We start from the raw sequence: 17717 nt of genomic DNA, 5'->3' as shown, positions 1-17717 counted from the left end.
TACTGTAATCACTGAAATAACTTGACATATCCTCTGAAACAGTTTAGTTTCTTTCCCCCTCCCGGTGCGGGCGCTTTAAATCTTTTTGTCAGGCATGTAAATGAACATTTATCAATACTTTCGTACGCATATCACGGTGAAGTCATATGCGTGTGACTTATTTCGTAAAGTTTTGTTTCTTAATGATCCACAAATGTATTATTATTGTTGCAATTATTATTATTATGTTATAAGGAAAATATGTTTGATTGGTGATTAGAAAAAATAAGCCAAGAGAAAGTAGGACTCGCGCTCTGAATTCATTCATCCCAGGAACCGAGAATGTCTAGGGTTTTTGCCGATTACCGATATCGATAGTTAACAGAAGGACAGCCAGACTGTCGAATAATTAATGACAAGAGAAATGTTTTTTTCCGTGTGATATAATTACAAATTAACAATTTTCAGATTATTTCGTTTAATTATACCGTAAAATCGTGCTTCTTGCCAAATTTCATGATTCTGGGTCAACGTGAAGTAACCTATAGGTTTTGAAGAGTTCGTTTGCGAGAACCCAAATATGACACAAATCTTCATGTTTTTTGATTGCATTGACTTAGAAGATTAATGTTTACACTCTGCCAAGGGATCGTACTATACTACAAATTCCCGAGAAAAAGAGTTTTTATCAGTCTGACAACGAAGTGATCCTATGAAGGTTCTTTTCTTACCACACATGGCTCTAAGCACCATGGGACTTAACATCTGAGGTCATCAGCCCTCTAGACTTAGAACTACTTAAACCTAACTAACCTAAGGACATCACACACATTCATGCCCGAGGCAGGATTTGAACCTGTGATCGCAGCAGCAGTGCGGTAGCGCCTAGAACCGCTCGGCCACAGCGGTCGGCCCTTTCTTACCGATTGGCGTATAGAACCCTAAAAAGAAAGAAAATGACCCATGCCGATGACCGTAATGTCAGACTTCTAGTTCGCCGTCTTATTAGGTTGCACTGACGCCGCCAATCGGCGACTAGTTCTCTGATACGTTATTCAACAGGCTCGTAACACTTATCTCGATTTCTCTCTACCTCTTGAGAAGAGTATCGTACTAGAGAATGACTTTTTCTTTTTAAATGTACACTATAGTAACCCCAAACAGGAGCAAAACGGGGGACCTGTTGTTTGTATACATTGCCGGGAGTCGTACGCCACACGAAGTAGTGCAAACAACCGACGTGAAAGAATATGCGACCAACTGTGCGGCTGGTTACGTCAATGGGTCACAGCTTAATGCCGTAAACAGTGCCAACATAACATTTGGTGAGGTTCCTGAACACATTTATTACATCTCCAGATTAATTTATTGCGTTTGTTTTTCGTACTCGTCTGTAGGAGGGATAATTGCGGTCCCATCACCTCACACTCTGAAGATAGCGCTCTCGCTGACCCGAGGTATACGGTTTACCGTGTTCATTCGGATTAGCAGGAAGGGCACCCGAGGTGACGTCGTTGCAGGCCGGCGTCAAGGGTCGCCTGACCCAGATCGTGCGCCGAGAAACTCGATCGGGCTGAGGCGCAGGCGGCGAGGCGGCCGGCTCGGGGTCGGCGCGACGCCCGGCGACGCCACGGCTGAAAGCCGAGACCGGCCCGTGGGGTGGCGGGCTTCGCCGTCCCGCCCCGGACTGACTCAGCGGGCGCACCCTCGCCCCCTGGACCCAACTTTTACACCAGTGTCTTCCCCGTTCATAAAGGCAAAAGTAATTCACTTCACGCCCTCAGGCCTCTTTCCTTCGGTGACCGTCCAATAAAACGAATTGATTTCTTCACCCTTCAAAGAATATGCGCGGCACTGTTCCACAGCGAACACAGCGTTTGAGACTGCATGCACCTATATCGCTCTCCGAATGATTTTTCCTCTCTAGTGGCAGCATGATGTGTTTCTTCACCGTTTTGTTGACGGAGTCAACATTTTTTTCGGTTGAAATGAAGATTCTAGGAGTTAAAGATTACGAAAGCTGCAGCGCCATATTCCCTGCAACAGTATTTACGTCGTTGCTCGTGGACGATAAGTCGAAACAGCGAATTCTCGGTAATACAATACCGACAAGAGCAAGGTCGTGGGCAAGCAGAAAGTGTCACGTGACAGAAGGGAATCGGGCAACTCATCTCTCATCAGTCGTCGTATTACCAACACGGATTACAGTGTGGAGCTCAATAGTGGCTTCAGTGCTATGACAGTGGAGAGCATTGAAAAAGGTGAGCAACGCACCGTCCGAACGTGTTTATCTCAGTTAAACCAACAGTCAGACGGGAGTAAATTTTTTTAAAAATACTTACATTCTGTCGCAGCTCATTTTTCAAACGGAGGAACATAAAATTGTGTGTAACCGAAGGTATCGACTTTCGATGAACAGCATTACATTGACCAAGTTTGTGGCACTTCATAATACTGCTCCATACATGGTGCGCGTTTTGTTTTTATGTAGGTAAGCCGAATGACTTCACATTCGAAGGGTTGCTTTTACAACAAACTCCAGATTATCCGAGTTACAGATGACTAAAGACTGCGCAGATAGCCAGAAAACACGAATAATAGAAATACATATGATTTTTACCGATATCTGTACGTTGTATTTACGAAACATGCTACGTGTCAGATCCGAAAACGCATGATATCACTTACTCGTTACAGACGGGAAACTGTCATATTACTTACAGAATTACACCTAGAACAAATTGTATTTCGTATCATTTACTTCACTATCTGAAAAATTTCATTCAATTTTTCCTCGCTATCCGCACAGTCGAAACGTCGATGCAGTAAAACGAATATGGCTCTGCACACTGTAATAATGTACCAACGAATTTCATTGCATCGGCGTGCGCGACGGCCGCCTCTTCGCTCTCTGAACTTTGTTCAGTACTGGGTGTCACAGGAGGAAGTTTTATCTTTGTTCAGATAGTCATTCCTGTCATATTCCTGAATACTGATTACCGACCATTCCTCTCAGAGACACCATGTATATTCACGTCACTTACCTTCTCAAAAAGTGGTTCAAATGGCTCTGAGCACTATGGGACTCAACTGCTGTGGTCATAAGTCCCCTAGAACTTAGAACTACTTAAACCTAACTAACCTAAGGACATCACACACATCCATGCCCGAGGCAGGATTCGAACCTGCGGCCGTAGCGGTCGTGCGGTTCCAGACTGTAGCGCCTTTAACCGCTCGGCCACTCCGGCTGGCTTACCTTCTCAAATCCCGGTTCTGTAGACATGAGATATAGCCATTCGCAGATGTTTTCGTCATCTACTTTTTTACAGTTATGAACATGTATCCTAAACAACTGTGAGATAATATCAACATTCGTTTTTTATCTTTCAAAACTCGCCAAACTACGCACGAATCATCCGCAAGTCGGATAATCCGCACTCGCATTCTTGAGAACTTACAAGATGGCTGATGGGAGCGACCACAAACGCATTTCCCATTTATGATAGCTCTCATCAGCCACGGCGCCAACTGTCAACTCAGTCTGCACGTACAGTATTTACTTCACGACTCTTACGCAAGGACAAATATTAAGTGTGCGATAGACTGAATAGAATATACCAAAGAGCTATTTGGACTTCATTGTTGTACGCAACATGTATTTTGCTGATATTAAGGAACGTGTTCTGAGCAGTTTGGATTTTGTCCCAAAATTTGCCACCTGTCTTGTTTTTCTAATACTTGTTCTGTAAACTGATATTCTTAACATGTTTTAGACCTCTCTCAATCTGTCACTAAAACCTGCTAACGAATTATACTACCTTGTATATTCCTCATAGTTCCAGTTTTTCAAAGAGTGTTCAACCAACGTTCGCCTACGTACCTGATTAGTAAGCGTAAGATGGCTGCCATGCGGAGGAACCGAGTTCGATTCCTGATACTGCAACGATTTTTTCTTGGTGAGAGGTCTGTTACGGGTGCACTCGGCTTCTGATGGCAACTGAGGAGCTACATGAAAGAGGAATAGACGCTCCACGGTCTGTAACGTCGGCAAAACGGCCGGGAGGGTGGCGTGTTAGTTACATGCCTCTCCATACGGCATCCGCAACGCTGTGGATAACACAACGGCCGTTCGACATCCCTAGGGCCTTCAAGTCTTTGACGACGCGCTCGTCTCTCTCGTTTGATCAACCATAGGTAGACTACATCTGATATAGTACGGTGTTGAAAAGCCAAGTATATTTACTTTCACATAATTTTCGTAAGTAATTGAACATAGCCTGAAATTTACAGTGAAATTCATAATTAAAATGCCTGGGGACAAAAGTGATGTTCACAATTCATTACTAGATCACTCTATTGCACACAGAAGAGAATCAAATTACGGGTGGCATCTGGTCTATATCTGTACCTATATCTATATGCCGCAGCCTACCTACCTTTTCTTTGCGGTGTGTGCTTATGGTGCCAATATTATTTCTCCCCTTTTCTCTTTCATTCATGAATGTTCGTGGAGAAGAACGACTGCAGAAAAAACTCCGTAGGGGCTCTAATTTCTCTGATTTTCTTCCCGCGGTCATTTCGTGGGACTCGTGTAGCACAAATTACTATGTTGTCCAAGTATACTTGGAACGTGAACTCAACGAATTTCGATAGGATATACAGCGTTTCTGGCATAGCTTCTACTACCTGACGTTGTTTAGCATCATAACACTCTCGCGCTTACTAAACCGTCCCATATCCAAAGGCATATGCTCTTTGTTGGATCTTCCCAATCTCTTTCATCAGTCCAACCTGAAAACGGTCCCAGACTAATGAACAGTAATCAAGAATCGATCTTACTTGTGTTTTATAAAATGCTTCTTTTGTGGTCGGATCACATTTATAAGGATTCTTTCTATGAATCTCAGCCTGGTATTTGTTTCTCCTTCAATTTTTTTTTTTATAGAGTATGTGATCATTCCACGTATGGTCACTCCCAACGGTTATTCCCAGGAACTTTGAAGATGTTACTGTTTCCGGTGATTTATCACCAGTATCAAACAGTAATGGGTCTCTTCACGTAATTACACACGATACGTTAAATTTATTTGGGTTCATGGTCAACTTCCCGTCTCTACAGTACTCTATGACCCTCTGCAGGTCATCGTTGATTTCGCTAGTGTCTTTTAGCGTTTCAGTCTCTCTATAGACAACAGCATCGGATACTAAGACACTCAGCGGTAAGCCAACATATTTCTCACTAAATGACAATTGCAAAGTATCAGATGTCTTCCTGAAGTTACAGAACACGACATCAGTCTGTGGTCTAGTGTGCGTAATGCATGAGTGTAGTACATATTCTATAATTCTACAAAAGATTAACATTAGCGTTACAGCCTTATCTGCATCTGTCCCGCGATCCATCCTGAAAAAGGGAATGAGTGGCACTTTTTTCCAGTCGCTAGCTAGCCTTCGTTGTTCCAGCGACCTACGGTAAAGCATTACTAGAAGGAACAAGGTCTTTCACACAATGCCTGTAGAAAATCACAAGCCTCTCGTTCCATCCAGTTGCCTTGGTAATGTTGAGCAGATTTAGTTGATTTTCTGTTCCGCTATAGTTTCTCAATATGTGCCGTTTCATCGTTTTTGCAGTGACTGAATTCAGGAACTTATTACCATTTTAGGCCGCGAAACAATTTCTACATGCCGTATTTGGTGTAAAGTGTGATATAAAAACAAAGGTCCCGTTCGAAGTCCGTACAGTCCAAGATCGGTATGCCAATCAGGCACTGAGACAATTTTCTCAAGTCCGTAATTGCCAGCTGTATATGCTCGTCCGACAGGAATCGTCGACACTTCAAGGCCTTTTCTATGGGACCATAGGCGTGGTAATTGCATGGGAAGCGATCAGGACTGTAGGGCGGGTGCTCTAATGACTCCCTCTTGAGTTGGCGTAAATTCCGCGTTGTGAATTTTACGATATGGGGAACGTGTGTTTTCATGAAACAGCGGCACCGCTTGGCGCACCATTCCACAACGGTGGTTTTCGACACACATTCTCCGATGTACGTCTGCAGATGATTGTGCTTCGGCAGCCGGGAAAAGGATAACGACACGTTGGACCTGTCTGGACGCATTTTATAATATCGTCGCCATTGTTCAAGTTTCTGCATTTAGCACAGGCACGTTGTAAATACACGAATGCCACATGAACCTTTGGCTACATGTCGATACTTATATACCCGCATCGGAGTCGCTCTACGTTGCCTATATGCTGCAGCAGCGCCCTCAAACGAGGTCTTTTTGATCGCATCTTATATTTCAGGTTTTCTCTGTCATGTTATGTTTTGGTACTAGTACGGACACGCATCACCTGGAGAAATCTATTTTGATCCCCTTGCTGACTGTACGGAAGACTCAAACTGTTTAGTGTTTTTCGTCAGGTCAGCTGGCAGACTCTTACGATTCCAGTGAACACTTATGTCTTTGCTGTCCTTATGCTCACTTTGGCTCCGTTCAGCTTATGCTTTTCAACGAGGATTTGACTTCGTTGCGTTTAACACCCCCCCCCCCCCCCCTCCTTCTCGCCCAAGCTTGCTCAGTACATGCTGGTGGAAGGCGTGTTTTATGAATTTTATACATTTTTGTTCCACATCTTCGTCCGGACAGTTGAATATTTTATCTCGACTACTGAAGTAAATGGAATTTTTTCCCGTCACTCTTACTAATCAAAATTATTTTCCTACATGTCGCAACATTCCTTATCACACCTGTAGTCGAGTGAGGTGGCGCAGTGGTTAGCACACTGGACTCGCATTCGGGAGGACGACGGTTCAATCCCGTCTCCAGCCATCCTGATTTAGGTTTTCCGTGATTTCCCTAAATCGTTTCAGGCAAATGCCGGGATGGTTCCTTTGAAAGGGCACGGCCGATTTCCTTCCCAATCCTTCCCTAACCCGAGCTTGCGCTCCGTCTCTAATGACCTCGTTGTCGACGGGACGTTAAACACTAACCACCACCACCACCACCACCACCACCACCACCACCTGTAGTCATTAGTGTTGTAACAGTCAATGGTACATTAAATCTAAAACAAATCAAAATAACGCAACTGATATTTCTTTAACTTTTAAGTAACTCCTCATTATTAGAAAAATAATTTTATTATTTGTATGCAACGTCAACCGCCATTTTACTTACTATCAAAATCCGTACTCAAATGCTCATTGTGCGGTCATAACGGTGTCGTAACCATAGAGAAATATATTCCGTGAAGCGATAATATCCTGGATCACTACGATTTGTTGTAGTCTTGGGCTACAGTAGACGAAACTACATAGCTAACTGAAAACAATGGACATTTCCATTGCCAAGTCTCTTCTCCTATGAAGAAATATCGTATTTTCATTAGTGCTCATATATATAATTAATAGACAGCACACACTATAGTCATGCACCACCCAAACGAAGTTTCCAGAGTATTAAAAAACCTTAATTCGTTCAAGTGAACGTCGAATGTTGCCATATATGGATCAGTGATCTCTCGAATAGCTAAGTTATAGTAACAAGGTTCCTTACAAAGAATCTTTTTTTTTTTTTTTCAAATTAGAACCGGCAATCTCCAGTTACAAAACTTCGGTTACATCACGATTGCGTCTTTATGAATTTGGCTGAGTACGAAACGTTAGGAGACATGAAACAAAATGTCTCTCTACGGGGAGAATTTAGTTTATGATGACTGTCGGGGAAAAAAGACCTGACAATATTGGTTTTTTGTTCGATATTCTCGTATTTAGTACATAAATTATGCTACATAGTCTTTCCTCTTATTTGAAGTTTTTAAGTATATAGCATGTTTGAAACTGGTAACTGCAGTACTCGTGAAAAAGTAATAGTTCTCAAGATACGGCGGTTTCAGATGAACTTTTCACTCTGTAGCAGGATGTAAACTGTTTTAGAACTTTCTGGCAGATTAGACCTGTGTGCCAGATCGGAACTTGAAACCGAAACGTTGTCATTCAAGAGCAATGCTCTTACCAACTGAGTAATAAGTAAGAGCATTTCCTGCGAATGGTACTGTTCCTGGTTTGAATCCAGGTATGGTGCACAGTTTTAATCAATCAGAAAGTTTCGTATTCAGCGCTGTTATCCTTCATCGCATGCTTGCATTACATTTTACGCACTGCTTTCCAGCGACACGACATAAGGCAGAAAGTGGAAAGAGAATATTATAGCTGGTAGGGAGAGGCAGATAGTTTACGTCACCGGTTACGTAATTAAAGAACACAACTCCACTGATGACGATCTCGTGAAACTGTACGAGAAAACTTTTTCCAATATTCTTGGTGATGGGAAGGTGTATTATTTTATGCTTACTGTTCTTCTTCCTATGGTCATTGTCGTCGTCTTCAACCCGAAGAGTGGTTTAAGGTAGATCTCCACGCTACTCTAACCTTCTTAAGCTTCTTCAGCTCTACATAACTATTAAAACCCAGATCCAGTTATAACTGCTTACTGTGGCCAAGCCAAAATTTCCACATACAGTTGTTATCCCCCCCCCCCCCCCCACACACACACACACTTACTTCCATTACCAAAACGACGAATCCTTGATGCTTCAGGACTTCAGAATGTGGCTTATCAACCTATCCCTTTTTCCAGTAAAGTTGTGCGTAACGTTCCCCTTTTTTTCCCAGTCTGATTTTAGCACCCTCTCAGTTACCCGATCCACCCATCTAGTGTTCAGCAGTTTGACAAATCTGCTGTATCATCACATAACAGAAACTTCTATCCTTTTATCAGAGGTGTTTATCTCCCACTTTGCACTGATATACAAGGCTGCACTCAGACAAACACCTTCAGACAAAGAATTCCTAGCATTTATATCTATACTCGAAGTTAACAAATTCCTCTGTAGTAGAAATCCTTTTCTTGTTATTGCCGGTCTGCTTTTTATGTACTCTCGACTTCGGCCATTGTCAGTAACTTTGCCGCACATATAATGAAATTCATCTCTACTTTTGTGTCTTATTTACCAACTTCAGCATTGTCTACTTTGATTATATGGATACTCTTATTTTAATTTGTTGATGTTAATCTTATACCCTCAGGTTTTTATTTAATTTCCCTTAACTTGACATTCCTTTCCAACTGTCTCCTTGGTTTCTTTCACAACTTTCTTGATGATACAGAAAAAAATAAAATGTATTAAATAACAAGAAACGTAGATAAATATATGTAGTTTTCCTTAGGCAGACAATATGGGGGAAAACAATTTCCCTGGACATCGATTAGTCAGCCAGAGGACAGAATCGGTCAGTCCAGAAAGTCCGTGACTGCTTGCGGAAGCAGTACGTACGACCTTCACCTCGTTGGAGTGGTTGAAGATGTGTGCGAGGGCTAGTGAGGGCCAAGCATTATTCTCTTTCTTGGAATACGCAAAACCAATTAAATGCAAGTTACAGCATCCACCCTATCACATCAACAGCCTACAACTCATAGCGCATGTTAGTTTCCTAAAATCGATCTCAAGTGTGTTTCTGAAGTTAATGCGCGTTTTTTCGCCGTGTATCCACGCGTACTAATTTTCTTGAGTGATGTCCCTAACCTAACCTTACCTTTTGTTGGACCCCATGGCAGAGTAAGCTAGGTAAGCTTCGGTAGCATTTAGCTACAATATTTCCAGATGTGTAAGCTGTCGATATATGGTGCAATATTTGATTGAGAGTGATTAACGAGGACAGTTTCGCTTTCAACTCATCATATACTTACACTGGGCAAACAAACTTCCTAATTATAGTTACGTAGTCACTGGAGACTATCAAGTAACAACTTAAAGACTTCCGACCCAGTCCCTGACATTGTTTAAATGCGAAGTTATGGATGATGTGACAATTTTGGTTTAAATAACACTGATTAACGCTCAGTGTTCTTGTGATCTAGAAGTAACATGGAAGACAACTTTGCTTTTCATGCCATACGGGGTAGGCCTTCAGCGTTTACTTTTTCCTTCTGTTCTTTGAGTTTCTTTACTGGGTGGCAGTTTTTCCAGCGTTCCCGTGAATCAGTTGTGTAGCATAAAGAATAGTTATCAGTAACATTATTTATTAAGCAATTTGCCTCACAATATGCGTATTAAATTCGATATTTAGTAACTCTTTCGTTTTCACTGTGTTTCCCAAAGCTTTGCGTTTCATTCAGAACATTTCCGGTGGAGCTTGTTTCTCCACCAGACATTTTGTAATATAATAGATATTATTTTTTGTGCTAAGATCTCCAAATACGACTATTTTCTGTCTTGAGGATCTCCTATTTAGCAGTCCAGTTCATCGAGCTTGCAGAAAAAAATCCCACTATTTTTACGCACTCCTTTCACGCTTTAAAGTGTGTGTGTGATGTGCTTTCTCCATAGAATAAAATCTATTCGACGTCACCATGCATACGTATGTGTACAAAATTAACAGTATTGAACGATGGGTGCGGACTGAAAGCAAATACACGATGAGAACATTGCGAAATTATATAAAGAAAGCTGCGATACAGATGTGAGAAATAACTTTTAGCATATTAAAGTTAAATAGTTCTCCACAGACAATTGATTGTGGAAATATAGAAATACTAACATTTCTCTTCTGTATCCCTTAAGGGAAACAGTATCGGATTAAATTCGATATCAGTCTCTGGCGCTTTCCTCGGTTACGGATCTTTTGGAACGTGGTTCATAGTCGCGACCAGAGGCGCATATTTTCTTCGAGGTCGCTGCGCACATATAACCAGTTGCCGCTTCTTGGAAAGAAGGCGGCCGGCGTTAATATTCCAAGTAGACGCCAGACGCGATGTACGCAGATCCGCGAAGAGCGCTGTCGAATAACTGGAAGTCTCGCTGCACATAGCTGTTATGGAAATCTAAGACACGTGTAATAGTATCCTAGATTCCGTAGACACACTGAGGCTCTTCGCAGATGACGCAGTTTTTATAGAGCTAGGTCATGTCACTGTACATTTATTACGAAATGCATGAAGTCGTTTGGTTATCAGTGCAGGTTCGAAAAACTGACCGCTGACCCACATCATAGACAAGTGCAGAGTAATGCGCGTATGTGAAAATAAAAACACGGTTTCGTTTGACATCACGAATGACGACCGCTCACTGCAATGAGTCACATAAGAGAAACGCATCTGAATGCCTGTTCGGAGCAATTTGAAAGTGATAACCCACATACATCTAGCCACGGAGAAACTAGAAACAGGTCAGACTAGGATTTATCGGACAAATCCTAAGAAAGTATTAGTTATTTTCGAACGATGTTTGTTACTGTTCAGTAGTATGACAAATGTTAAGGGTATTCTTCGTCGATCAAGTTGGTTTAACACAAGAGACCGTGAAAATCAGTAAAGTGCTGCGCATGCGCACTTCGTTAAGAGTTAGATTAGTCTAGCAGAGTCGGCCTCTGTGGCCGAGCGGTTCTAGGCGCTTTAGTCTGGAACCGCGCGACCGCTACGGTAGCAGGTTCGAATCCTGCCTCGAACATGGATGTGTATGATGTCCTTAGGTTAGTTAGGTTTAAGAAGTTCTAAGTTCTAGGGGACTGATGACCTCAGATGTTAAGTCCCATAGTGCTCAGAGCCATTTGAACCATTTAGTATAGCGGAAACGCTGGAACATGTACAGTGGCGAACGTTGCAAGAGCTTTCGGAGTTGCACTGACAAGGGAAGGTCTCAGACGAATAGGCTGATATCTGGCAGGTCGCTAGTGTGCTACTAAAAATGAAAGACAAGATGTGTTACATCAACATCCCCGATGCTCCCGCGCTCCCCGTCACCCCATTTTCGAGAAAACCACCCCTGAAGGTCATCGCATAATTGACCGAAACTTGACGGGACCCACAGATAATTGAAAAGTATGTGGGTGCGCAAATGCCTATTTTCCTAAAAATCGAGGAAAATGTGTGACAACGAAAAATGCTAAATTTTAAATTACCTATCAATCCTGTCAGTTTAAAGTCGATTGTGCGTCGTGAACTTTAGGGATGGTTTCCTTAAAACTTGGAGGGATGCTGAGCAAAAATTTCTTAGTCTTTCATTTTAGTTTTTGCACAAACGACTGCCAAATATGTGAAGGATCGGTAGACCCCTTTTGGGCGTTACTCTCAAACGTCTCAGAATCCATGTTCCAGTACGATTCAGGATACATTATTTCCTCCAGTTCGTATCGTGCAATGATCGCGAGAGTCTTGGGCACGTTATTTTCACTTGAGCTGTCCAGGAGCCTTACTTACGCCCGCTGAACGCCTCAATGTTTCATTAGTTGTCATTACGTCTTAGAGATTATAGGGATCCTCCTTGCTCTGCATAACAGGAAATCCCACGGATAAAGGTTTCCGGGTTAAAATTCAGGTGCTAGTACATTTTTTGAACACCATCTGCAAATGCAGAGCTCTGCAGTCCCATTAATACAAAATTATCTGTTATTCTTCTAATGATGCAGTTTTGATAATGAGAGAACGAATATTGGAATTTCACATCCCGTCAACGTCAGTACGTGTAGCGATCTCTCTTGACCAGGTATGGGGTCAAAACTGACCGTGGCTCTTCAGAGGCAACGCCTCGGCATCTACCTTAATTTATTCAGGGACGCTGAGGAAAATGTCATGTTGGTCGAACGGACTGCAGCTGCTCCAGAATGGAAGTCGAGCGGGCACTTACCCACTGAGCCAACATACAAAACTGAGGTCATGGGAACTGAGTTTGACTTAGTTAAAATTGTACCTAGAAGCACTTCACTGCAAAGCTTATACTAACAAGACAGATAGTTTGTTATCTAAACAGGCAATTGAACCAGTATTATTGAAAACAATAATTCCAAAATTCTGTCTTTACGGCTCATCGTTGACGGACTATCAGTATTACTGTAGGTATTTCATCTGCATACTACAGGAACGTTGGCTTTATGCCAGCAGCTTTTTTCTTTTTTAATCAGGCTGCGCACAGCCGCGCTACAAAGATATGAGGCACTTGTCGATTAACAAATAATGTGGAAAAGCGCTTTAAGCATGACGTTAATTACCTATACGTACGGTGGATCATAAATGCAATCTCTCAGTACTGAGCAGAGCACGTCAGTTTTAAAATTATAGTACAATTTTTCAGCGAACTTGCTGAACATTTACGTAACTGTCGTAGCTTATACCATTTTTTTAAAGTCAGATAATTTTGTGTCCCCCCGCAGTTCATGTTATGAGTCTATGTGCCTTGATTACTGGAATCCAATGATAATTCAAATTGTACAATTTTTCAGCAGATTATTTTTCTTCTTTTGGTATGAAAAGTGAGTTTTACGTAAAGTCGGATGTGATTTCTAGATACTCGTTTTGCAGTAATGTATCATGAATGTCGTTTACGTCTAAAAACGAAGAACGTTATGGATGACACAGATGTAAGTCATTTCGCACATCCTTATTGAAATGTCGATTCATTGAATTTTGTGTAAGATTAGTGATTTATGCCTGTTCTGTGCTATATTTACCTTCTGCAGTTTGGAATCAGTACAGACAGATTCTATAGCAATCGGCACTACCTTTGGTATAAAGAAACCTGTAATTTTTTTTCTTTTAGAAATGGCTCTGAGCACTATGGGACTCAACTGCTGTGGTTATTAGTCCCCTAGAACTTAGAACTAGTTAAACCTAACTAACCTAAGGACATCACAAACATCCATGCCCGAGGCAGGATTCGAACCTGCGACCGTAGCGGTCTTGCGGTTCCAGACTGCAGCGCCTTTAACCGCACGGCCACTTCGGCCGGCTTTTAGAAATGTTGTACCTATATGTCACTGCAGATGGAATAATTTAGTTTTCATTTATGAGCGTCATTTCCAGCAGTATTATACTCACTCTGGCATGAAGTTCTGATGTATATGAATTTCTTTCATATAAGGTGTCAACAGTAACTTTTCAGTACGTTATGCGTATGGAAAGCTTAATGTCTACATTTAAGGCTTGTTAATGAGGTTTTAGTAATCGTTAACACAGAGTTCCCACGTAATTATATTTCAGAACGCTATATGTTGATAGAAATACAGGTTAACCTTCTATGATTACTCAAGTGACTGCGGTAACAGGAAAACAATGTCAGTGTAGATGATGCTTCAACACGAAGGAATGTAAATATCTAAAAAAATAATAGTCACGATCTGTAGCAAAGGCTGAAGAGATTTCCGAAATGTTTGATAAAAAAAAAATCTTCTTCAAAGCATTGACCTGGGCGCTTATCTCGGAGGAAATAATGACTCTGGCCGGCTGTCTTTGTTCAATCTGAAATAGAAACTTTCAAAGAAGAGATGATACAGCCATAGTGTTACCATTTATCTTAGTAAACCTTGAAGTTTATTACATTAAAATATACTGCGAGCACTAGAAACACCTTAATGTATTAAAGACCTTAATTCGCATTATATATTATACCAGCCACTGTGAAAGGGCATTGCTACAGAAAGGACTTTTGTTACTGTTATTCTGTTTGGTGCACTAGTCGTTTCTCGGAAGCGTAGAGCTTCAACCGCCGGTGGCGGTCACTAGTGACAGGTAGGTAGAGGGGGAGGGAAGGGACGGGAAGTATTCTACCTGCTCCAGTCCGACAAGCGATTAGGCACAATAGCACTGTGGACACTGGACGGTTATTCATACCCACCTGCAACGCACACACAGTGCACACGTGCCGTAAATAGCATAGCGACACAATGCGAAGTAGAAAAATAACAAATAAGATCATACTTTAGGCGAATTCGTGGAACGTGACTATGCATTGTTACACGAACAGGCTTCCGCATGATTTTAAAATATCACGTGCTAATGAAGAAGCCATTTATTACTATGGAAGATGATCCTTTTTATGAAAGTTTTTCTGTGTTACTTGAATTTCGTATCCAGATGGTTCGATGTCCACCGCATCGTGGTTATGGGTCTTATTGCCTACGGTGTACTGATTATGGAAAAGACCGTTTTGACGGCATGTGGTACAGAGGAGAAATTAAACAAACCTTGTTAAAGCTAAAGCGCGTCGCAGGCAATTCAACACTGTAATTTCTCGACAGCGAGGATCATTTATTTATTTGTCTCTATGTTATGTGTTTTCAGTCAAATGAAGAAGAATATGTACTGGAGGCGTATACCTTTTTCTATTCACGGATTACTGAAGCTTATCTTTGGAGTATTGGCATTCGCACAGCACTTCGGAGAAATGGACTTCACTGCTTACTGATAACGACCAAGTTGAACTAGATGTATTCTGTGATCAAGTAACATAATTACCATTATTATCGACAGGTCACAGAAATTCATGTTATCTCCGCAATGTAAGCTTATCGAACACCATAATGACTACTAACACAAAAACTGACCGACGGAGGCCAATTGAGCCCACATCACTCTGGTATTAAATGTCAGAGCTCCTTCACAAATTTACAAAATACTCTAACTTCCTATAAAAAGATGGGATGCAAGTACAAATGTACACCATCAAATATTTTATAAAACGTCTTATGAAAGATATCAGAGAACTTATCTTACAGTGCAATGCGGCCCTTGGAGAAGCCGCTATGACTGACGCGTATTATCTTGTTTACTGCAACTATTATTTAACAGCAGAAGAACCCGATATCAGAAATAATGGCGGGGAAACACTGTGACAAGTCGGATCGTCCATGATTGTCCAAAATGATAACTTTTCTCTTTTGCATCTTTACTGTTGCCAGCAATCGCACATCTCATTTTAACAACGGTGCGAGGAGCCATATGCCCCATTGGGCATCACGAATTTGTTATGGATGCGCCGATTGGAGCTGCTTTAGAAACCTAACTGATTTAGCGGATGAAACTAGAGCTCTGAAAAATGTAGTTTCTAAAATTGTATTTTGTAAATGCAGTTAATCGCTGGAAGAGTTACGCCTACTTCCTCTCAACCTGCGTTGCCTTACAGAACTGCTGTCACGATTCAGCTCTCATCCGCTTATCACAACGGGTGACGTTATCTGACACAAAATACGATTAAAGAGAATACCAATAATATCCAGATCGAATTCATGCCGAAAAATGTACAATTATTCGTAGTCACTAGTGGGATACAGCGAAAACCATTAAAAAGTTCTGCAACCAGAAACGTATTGAGATCGAGAATATCGGCCCGTTACAGCGTTTTCCACAACTATGAAGGATTTGTAGTTAATGTATTTTAGCAATTAAATTTTAGAATACGTTGGACTTGGGAGTTTTGAAGGTGGTACAACTTCTTGATGAAAGATTCGGTCACTTTTGCCAGGGAAAGTAGAAAACGGAGAAACATACTCTGGAAGCAGGTTAAATAAACACTGTTGGCAACAAGTTGACGTGGAATGGTGGATCGAGACGATTCGTTTCAAACATGTTCGCATGAAAGTGAAGACACTTCATCATGTTACGACGGTGGCGAAACTCCCAAATTATCGCAGATTTTACATAATACCCAATGAGTGATTGTAGATAACCGAACGTGAGTTTATTTTCTATGTGTGCTCACCGGAACAAGTTTCTTGCAGTGATTAGCGCTCGCTGAGGCCGTACAGTAAGTTGTGGTTCAGGTGTGCGGCAGATAGAAAATGAGAATTGCTGTTGGTCACCCGCACGTTGTGAAAAGTGTTGTCTTACCGATAGCATGCTATTTTCTAGAGGTACTTACATGAGCCGTCCGTGACGGCGGCAAGCAGACTGAGCTGACAGCGACGACACCTCACTGGCGAAGCGACGATCGTCCGTAGGCACATCACCAACTGTACGGGCGCACACCACAACAACCACCCTCCGTGCTCTTCAGAACGTCGTAATCCAAGTACTCTGTATGCTGTCTGCCACCACTGGAACTGGGGACAACGTCACACTATTCTGCGGGCTTATCTCCTGTCCGTCAGACGACGAGCGCGTGTTTCTCCTACGAAGGCAGATCTCCGTCCTGGAAGTGGCGACTCCACCAGCTGCCCGCGAAGGACTGAGCGAGTAGCGACTCTCGCGGGCGCACGCACTGACCGCCAGGGAGTGGGGCTCTTGGGGTGGGGGGAGGGGGGGTGGGAGGTCGTGAGGCGGCCCCACAACTGGGAGCCGCTGTTGGCCTCTGGACAGGCTCACGCGCCTCAGAGACGCGTTTGCTTTACACGAGCGCCAAACGTGCCTTCGTTGGGAACTCTGCGATTAAATTCTCAGCAGCAGGACAGTTGCCGCCTAATGTCATTTTTATTTACTGGCAAGTACTTTATTGATTATACCTCTGTCTCTAAAAAGAAGAAAATGCTGTAAACTGCTCCACTCACTGTGGATCATCCCATAAGCCAATAAGCAAACACATACCGTCTTCTTCTTGAGTGATGCTGCCTAGGGCCTAGCTAAAACGTTTACACTCTTTTCTTCTGTGCATTCTTCAGCGTAACCATTTTCCTTTCATTATAACTGCTGGGCAGCCTTATTGTCCACAGACTAATATAGTAAATTATCGTCTCAGAACAATGTGTTCTTATCGTAGTTTAGCGAAAGTTTGCCACTCCTATACGTCGAAAGTTGCGCAAGTCACACCAGTGTCCAATAAAGGCAATAGGAGTAATCCGCTGAATTACAGACCCATGTCACAACCGTCGACCTGCAGTAGAATTTTGGAACATATGCTGTGGTCAAAAGATATCAGTTATCTTGAAGAAAACGATTTACTGATAAATAGCCAGCGCAGATTAAGAAAATAT

The 17717-nt window shown here is 42.2% G+C and overlaps 1 protein-coding gene across 2 annotated transcripts in view; it reads right to left on the bottom strand.

Moving 5' to 3' along the window:
- Positions 1–17717, bottom strand: part of LOC124619723 (protein decapentaplegic-like) — a 296317-nt gene that overhangs the window by 25352 nt on the left and 253248 nt on the right. Inside the window, exon 1 of one of the 2 annotated variants that reach the window (XM_047146287.1) lies at positions 16670–16963. The exons of the other annotated variant lie outside the window; for it this stretch is intronic. The gene's annotated coding sequence lies outside the window, so the exon portion shown is untranslated. Of the gene's footprint in view, positions 1–16669; positions 16964–17717 lie in introns of those variants that run through there. 2 annotated transcript variants of the gene reach the window in all.

This window comes from Schistocerca americana, chromosome 6 (genome assembly GCF_021461395.2).
Source record: "Schistocerca americana isolate TAMUIC-IGC-003095 chromosome 6, iqSchAmer2.1, whole genome shotgun sequence".
Classification (NCBI taxonomy): domain Eukaryota; kingdom Metazoa; phylum Arthropoda; class Insecta; order Orthoptera; family Acrididae; genus Schistocerca; species Schistocerca americana.
The sequence above is the reverse complement of the archived record's forward strand: the minus strand, read 5'-3'. Positions and strand labels throughout refer to the sequence as shown.